Consider the following 8107-nt stretch of genomic DNA (forward strand, 5'->3'; position numbering starts at 1 on the left):
CACGATATCGCTCAATCTGTAATTTCTAGTACACTGAAATTTTATTTGCCATCTACAATAGCGACGTTCAAAAGGCATATGCAGGGCACCATACACATAGCTGTCATCTTTGGGCCCTGAGACAGAGTTGCCTACGCTCTCTTCAATGCCAGCAATGCGTCATGTCAGCAGCATGTCCGGTGTGCCGGCAGCGCAGGTAGCACGCGGTAGCGTCCATGCGTTAGCATCTAGGGACCCTACATGCAAGCTGTGCATGTAGCCTCTTTAGTAGCGCCCACCGCACAGCAGATGGCTATTTGACCAAGACGAGACTCGCAATGAGGCTTTGTCTGTGGCTGGATACTATTGCGTGCATACCGACCTCTGCAGGATTATGGCGTAGTTCGGTGTGATGGGGTGTGCAGTTTCGAACATGCACTGCACCCATCTTAAGATTGTGGCTAGTATTATCTCCAATTATTCTGCTTTGCCGGTAACTATTCCATCCTTACTACTACTCTCGATTGCGTGAGAGCCCGCATTTTTTCACATCTGCAGTGCGTCGCAGTAGTGCCTTTTAGAGCTCCCGGAGCTTCTTTGAGCTTCGCTACAGTAACCCCTTAAGAGCTATCTTACACGCGACCCCCACCAGAACCTTCCAGAAACGTCAGCGCTTACCACTGAACTACCGTGAAATATTCCAGAGGCGAGCAAGACTGAATGGTCGACAGGAGGCAGAGAAAGGATCAGCTGTGGCTTCGCTCGGCTAACCCTGGATATGCAAAGCAAAAGCCTTATTTAGCCTGGTTAAGTCTTGGTTTCAATTTGTTAACCTTTGATTTAGCTGTAATTATTATACTTAGCTATACAGTCATCGTTATGAGAAGTATGACAGCTGCGCCTAAGTATGTGGCATCGTTCGACGGTGCGACGCTGTTGTGCCACAGGGAAAATGCAAGTGCTAGACATGCAGAGAGACGCTGCGAGCATGCGCACCATCACCATCGGAGCACGAACAGTCAGGGCGGGAACACCGTCGGTACATCAATCTCAAAGTTACGACGCATGTTGCAATCTGGACCCTCTCCAGTGAAGCATCTCGCCGGGCGATATTTGCATGGTGGTCAGACTCCGCTTGGTAACGACGGCTCAAAGCCTCGCGTTGCCGCGCAACACACAGAGGAGACGATCCGGCCTCGCTGTCATCCATTGCCACGCTCGCCCTGACTAAGCAAGTGCGGCTATCCTCTTATCCAGACGCGCCGCGAGTCACGTGGTCAGGCGTCGTCTCAGCTGCGGAAAGCGCGTGCGCGAAGCCGGCGTCGGCAGCTACTGCACGCGGTGGCGTCGGGGCTCGGCGCGGCTACGGCGGAGGTGCGGTCAAGTGAAAGTCAAATACGCCGCGAGGACAAAGCTCGGCTTGACGAAGTTAGTATAGCTTTCGCTTTAAAAATTTGGATAACCCTTAAGCTACGCGTTTAATAGTGGAACACGATATTCTTGCGCTATCCGATTCCAGCTTGAGCCTCCAAATTTCCTCATGTCGTGACCCCATCTAACCTTCATCCGTCCTCGAATGGGCTTCTCTTCCCTTCGCGTACATCCTGTAACTCTGGTCCACTGGTTACCTGCCGTACGCTTTGCATGGCCTGCCCAGCTCCATTTCTTTTTACAGCGCAGATGTATATAGCTAGGATCCCGGAATTCGTGGCGTAACATCGACAGAAAACAATGATGGGCCGGTCGCGGCAGCCGTGGTAGGCAGAGCAATGGCTCATACCTTCGACAGGCAGAGGGGACAAGCAGTGACTTAGCGCAAGCAAAAGAGTTTTTTGCGTGTGTTTGCGCGCAACAGAAATATGTTTTCTCGTATATTCAAGTTACTATCCGACGCCAAGTCTGTAGGTTGTGTGTAAGTCGTAGTTTACGTATTTGTTGACGCATTTTATTTTCAAAAATAAATTAGTTAAATACCACCTCAGCGTCACGCGAAGGAGCCGGCATTGTGGTGGTTCAGGATTATTTTTTCTGACGGAAAATGAAGCGAACACCAGATTTTCTGCGACCCTGGCCTTTCACCTGGTCGACTTAATATTAGACCCCACGCATCCACGCAACGAGTGAATAACACCCTTGCCGTTCTCCGCTCTCAGCTTGCATTCATGAGGGAGGGCGAGAGAGGAAAGAAGCGACGTAAAAAGGAAAAAAAAAACGTACTACTGCACACGACATGTGTGGCGGAGACACTTCGTAAATTCAGAATTCTGGTAAAGTATGGTACGGTTATGATTTTTCTAGAAAAGGAACACAATAGAAATTTTTTCCGCGGATCGACAAATTACACAAGGCGTGCAAGCGCAATGCTGCATTTAGGACAATTAAAGAATGGAAGCACCCACCTATCAAATGAACAATTCTATGCACACCGTGGTAGCTTTGCGGCTATGACATTACCCCATCCAGGTCGCGGGTTTAATCCCAACAGTGGTAGCTGCATGTTGACGGAAGGAAATAAAAACAGGCCATGCACTTAAATTGAGGTGCACGTTAAAGTCGTCTTCTACGGCTTGCCTTATAATGCAATTCTGGTTTTGGCACGTACAGCCGCATAATTACAGTTTAGCACTTCTGCCACGATGCAGTGTACCGATTATGGTAATTACAACGCTAAAATTCTCAGATGTTATCAATAACGGCGCGCAATGACACCTAAAGCAAACACGTCTCGCTTTGTGTTGTGTGCACTACGCAAACAAACCACAGTAATACACACAAGGTAACGTTTCGCACGCACTAAGCACTCCAGTGTTGCACAAAACGCCGAATAAATGAAATATTCGCCGTAAGCACCACCCCTAATCACCGAAAAAAAAGCTAACAGTGCAGAAAACTTCGCTAACAATGACTGCCACAATGTCTGGGATCGGCATGATTTTTCATTGTAGCTATATAGGGGAGAGTTGAGATGAAAGGGACACTTTTCACAAATGTATTTTTAGTTTTCTTTATTTTGAACGCAACCACATCTTCGATGGATAATAGTACAATGGAAACATGCTGCACACATTCTGAGGAGCACTGGTTCCTACCAATTCTGGCGCAGCTTTAAAAAAATAGTTTCTAACAGCTAAAATCTGGCCCATTCCACCCCTCCCCTTGGCTGGAGTGGGACATAGTTTGGGAGGAATGGGACATTTGCAATGCACTGGTTCCAACGTCTTCAGTGAACATCGTAAGCCGATAGGTCCACATCAAACTTTATGCAAGATTGCATGATTCCACCGATAGTTTTTGGAGCTGGCAGCTTCATCACGATGTCCACGACTGGTACAGTCCCTATACGTTTATGTGGAGGAAAGTAAAATTTTGAGCTCTTTTTCTTTCGTAGAAAGTAGACAAACACGCGAATGTTGTCTTTGCTCTCGAATTTACCTGTGTAATAGACGTCAGATTTTCTTTCACTACACGTGACAAATACAAGGTCACGCTTTGCCACTCCAACAGCTTCATTCGGCCAATCGGCCTTAGAAATGTCCTGCCTCTCATTATTGAAATCTGACATGTAACTGTCAGAATCATCGAATGCAACGGCAACAGTCTCTTGTTCACTTGAAGAACTGAAATCCTTCGGAAGTCACCGTTTCTTTTTTGAACGGTAATGGCGGCAGTCTGGACTGCCGCCACTACCTGTCGTGAAAACCTTTCTGCCGCTTCTTGTTCAAACACATGTTTCTCTGGTGTATACTTAAGGACTTTTGCCCTACTTTTCTTTATTCCTTTTTGGCCTTTCTTACGGAGTGCAGCCTTAGGGCAGGGCCTGAGATCGCATGGAATTATTCGGCTTGGCGATGTCCTTGACATCGAGGCTGCTTTATCGACAGTAGGCGTTAAGGCATGTATAGGGATGCTTCGAGCTCCGTCGGTGTTTGCTTGAGAGTTCCAAACATTTGCCAGAAGGCTTAAGCTGTTTGTTTCACTGATGACAGCTGCTGTCTGCCGGGACACCTGTCCACATGGGGATATTACATGTCAGTCAGTTACTGATGACATGAAGTAGTCATCCGAAGTGAACGGTTCCCTATTGAAAGGTCAAATGCCCGTTTTCTGAAAGACCGAAATTATGTTCTTTTGTTTCACCTTTATTACGTAGGCGGATCCCACTAGTTCTCCAACATTGTAGCTAAGAATGACCTTCCCTGGGTTATATATGAGCCAACCTTTGCAAGCAGCGGTGCATCGAGATTTCAATGCTCCATACACGGACACATCAAGTGGCTGCAGGTGGTGGCTACAGTGTGGGGAGAAGGTCAGCAGAATTGCGCCGCTCTCCTTGGCTTTGTTGATGGTGCTCATGCTGACAAGGCTTTCATTATTGTCAAGAATTAGAAGAACGGATGCTTCCTTCGACCACTTTGCATGCCTCACAATGTGTTCAAATGTCAGTGAAAACAGTTCGCCGGACATCCACCCCGATCTTTTTGCCAAACCAAGAGTTCCGGCTTTCTTTTGTATACTTTATACTTTCTTTTGTATACCATTGGCGTCTTCCTGAATATTGAAAAGGATCAATAATTTGCAAATGTAAAAGGTGTAAATGTAAAAATGTACAAAACATGCTTAACTTCATTGCATGCACTTAACAGCCCTCCTGCTGCAGTCTACTATTCACGCGCTTATGCCGGACTGCTCACAAATGTGCAGAATAATCAAAGCTTTTTAGTGGAGCGACATCGCATTTTATAATGGCCCTTTTGTTTAAGGTGTCAAATTGATTTTTCATGTAGTCAGCCTGTCTCTTGTTTACTATAATTTTCCTGGCACCGAATATTTATAAGCCTAATATATGAAATAAGCATAGGTGACAGCTTTCGGAGAAAATGTGGCTCAACCATGAAGTTCATTCGCTAGACACAGCACCAGCCTTACTGTGGGGAGGAATAGGACAGTGTCCCATTCCATCCTCAACTCTACTGTCCAATGCCTCCCAAGCTACGTTGCCCAAAGCAAAAAAAAAGCACTGAACTGCAAAAGTTTCTTTGCTTATGGTAAATATGTTATTGCTTGAAGTACGAGGATGATGTCTGTTTTCGGAGACAAATCGGTATAAGCCTCCGCAGAATGGTAAAAATTGGAGAGATGTGCAATTGAGACATCAGATACTTACTTTTGACACGTGATAAAGGAGATTTCTAGTCACAGAAAAAAATCTATCCGCTGAAGACGTCCACCATTACAGCCAGGCTCTCGGTATGCGAACGCCATATCGTGAGTAGTCGGTGAACATGTTTGAACTAACTTTAGGAGAGATACACAAGTTGTGCGATTCATTGAATTGTCACAAACCTCCCGACTCTCCCCTACAGGGTCTTCAAGGAAGATTTTGAGTAATTTTAAATAATAGGCTTTCGGAGGTAACATTGTTGTTCTCGTGCGAAAAGATCAGGGGCCGTGGCGGGCGCTATCGAGAGGGCTGCAAGTGCTATTTAGGGAAACATTTACCTAGAATTTGTGAAGTAAATTTTTATTTATCTAGTTAGGTATTTGATTGTGATGAGGAAATTTTGCTAGATCAGGAGTCCATCTGGTATTGATTGTTACTTTTGCGGAATTGGAATTGCGCGCAGAACTACAGCGCTCGGGAACCTCAGCTCTCCAGACGCGCGCAACGGGCTCCGTGCTGCAGCTGAGCGCCGCAAAGCCACGTCCACACGCTGGTATCACTCGAAGCATTGCACCTCACACACAGCCCGCTCTTCTTCTATTGCCCGAACGGAAAGTGGTGCCTTGTGGCCGTCATTTGTATGCGGCGTTCACGACGCACGCGCAAATAAAAAGTAAATAAATAAACCACTTTCGCATCACCGGAGCGGTACATCGTCAAATAAGACGTTACCATATCCTGAATGAATATTTTGAGATCGACGTCTTTGCCTACGTCAACTGGAAGCCCTAAGCGACAGTAAGAGAAATCGCTGGTGCATGTCAAGGCAATGTTGCTTAAGTATGAAGTGTGTGGTCGAAACACCAGTTTTACTTGTATCATCTGCCTCTACGTCGGATACACACATAGAGAGACTTCCAGCGGAGGCTCGACTTCTGCAACTGGTGCCTTATCCAGTGTGGCCTAGATGAAAATTTTCTGAACAATGTGCTTTGGACAAAAAAGGCGCAGTTCGGCAGATATGCGCGGGTCAACTTACACAACGTGCATTACTGGTCAGTAGGAAACCCGCGCTGGCTGCGAGAGCACAGGCACCAATGGCAATGATCTGTAAAACTGTTGTGCATTCTTTCGCGACCGTATCGCTGGCCACACTTTTTGACTGGAAGCATGACAGGAAAGCACTACACAAATTGCATTCTAAAAGACGTGGTTGCGGACTTCGCATCCGAATTTCCACTCAGAATTGTGCGTTCGACGTCGTACCAACACGACGGAGCGCCACCACATTAGTCGTTTCCTGTGCGTTTGCTTGATGTGAAATTTCGTTAGCAGTCTATCGGGCGCGGCGGGCGCATTCCAGGGCCACTGAGGTCGCCAGATGTGACACCATTGGACTTCTTTTTTGGGGGGCATATAAAAAGTGAAGTGTACCAAACACCTCCAACAAGCCTCCAGAAGCTCAAGGCCAGAATCGTCATAGCGCTGGCCAACGTCCCAGTGGACATGATTATGCTTTCTATACGTTCAGTGAAAGATTGCGCGCAGCTATGTATTGGTATGCAAGGCCAACATTGTGAGCATTTGCTGTGAGCTTCTCAGCGTCCTTCCAGAAATAAAGGAGTTTCAAGACTGTGACCGCAGTGTATGTTCACTTGCGTTTTGCGAAATTGGTACCTAAATTCTGGAGCGCAAAAGCAAGGAAATCTTTGTGGTAGCACAAAGCAAACCGCTTAGCATAGGGCAGTGCATTCGCGGGGTCGCAGATCAAGGCCGCACGCAGCACTTGTCATGACACGTCATATTTGGGCATGCGAGGACGTTTCAGCGGATGAAGAACACGACACCACTTTCCGCTGTTGGGGGCGCAGAAAAAGAGTGGGAAGTATGTGACGTGCACTGCTATCACATATGAGCGCGTGGGCGTGGCTTTGCGGCGCTCAGCTGCCACACGGAGTCCGTTGCGCGTGTCTGAAGAGCTGAGGTTCTGAGCGCTGTAACTCTGCGCGCAAATACAACTTTGGAAATCTAAGAATTGATACCGGATGAACTCGTGATCCATTAAAATTTCCACATTACAATCAAACACCTAACCATTTAAAAAAAAGGTAATTAACAAGCTCTAGTTAATTATTCCCCTGAATAGCACTTGCAAACCAATTTACAACGCCCGCGATGGCCCTGTTCCCTTTGCGCAAGAACTATTTTACCGCCGAAAGCCTAATATTTAAAATCACCTAAGATCTTCCTTGAAACACCCTGTAGTACATATCTCCTTAACCTTAACAGAGCACGAGTGGCTCATCTGTTCTGTGGTAGCATACCTTGACTTGTTTGCACAGTATAGTAAACTATTGATAAAGTCGCACAGAAACTTCGAGTAGCCAGTGAGAATCCATGCTAGATGTAGAGCACTACAGCAGATGAGGTATAAGTAAAAGAAAATACATGCTCTTCCTGAGTGCAGCTCGCTTAGTGTTTTTGTGCACTGGTTCTGTTTTTCTCACAAAAACCTTGCATGAATTGAATAATCGTATAGTGTTTGTCATATCGACAAGACGACACGATTTCTGTGTATGCTTTGCACAGCGTGCGCGTGTTCGTGATTTTTATGCAGCCGGTATCATATGCTTCTGTCTGTGCATTAGAGATGTCTGCTTACGTTCTGGGGACGTAAAATTATGCATTATTACTACATTGTTAGCAACAACCAATCAGCTTTATGTTTAGGTCAGCGTTGAGACAACGAAGTTATCTAGCTGTTCTTTAGACATTTATGGACAACGTTGCTTAAACATACAAATGGCAACATATATGCAGCATTAATGTCCACAGGACAATGCTGCATGACAAAATCAGGCATTGTTTACGCAATGTTCTGGATTACGTGGCTTTGTATACACTACGATTTAAATACAGAGCCTTTGTATGCACTTCATAGTCATATACAAAGATATCGTCACTCGT

At 46.1% G+C, this 8107-nt stretch overlaps 1 pseudogene; it reads right to left on the reverse strand.

Moving 5' to 3' along the window:
• Positions 1-3199: 3199 nt before the first annotated feature.
• LOC140218529 (uncharacterized) lies at positions 3200-4443 on the reverse strand (annotated as a pseudogene).
• Between the last annotated feature and the right edge of the window lie 3664 nt (positions 4444-8107).

Source organism: Dermacentor andersoni, chromosome 5 (genome assembly GCF_023375885.2).
Source record: "Dermacentor andersoni chromosome 5, qqDerAnde1_hic_scaffold, whole genome shotgun sequence".
NCBI classification, from domain to species: domain Eukaryota; kingdom Metazoa; phylum Arthropoda; class Arachnida; order Ixodida; family Ixodidae; genus Dermacentor; species Dermacentor andersoni.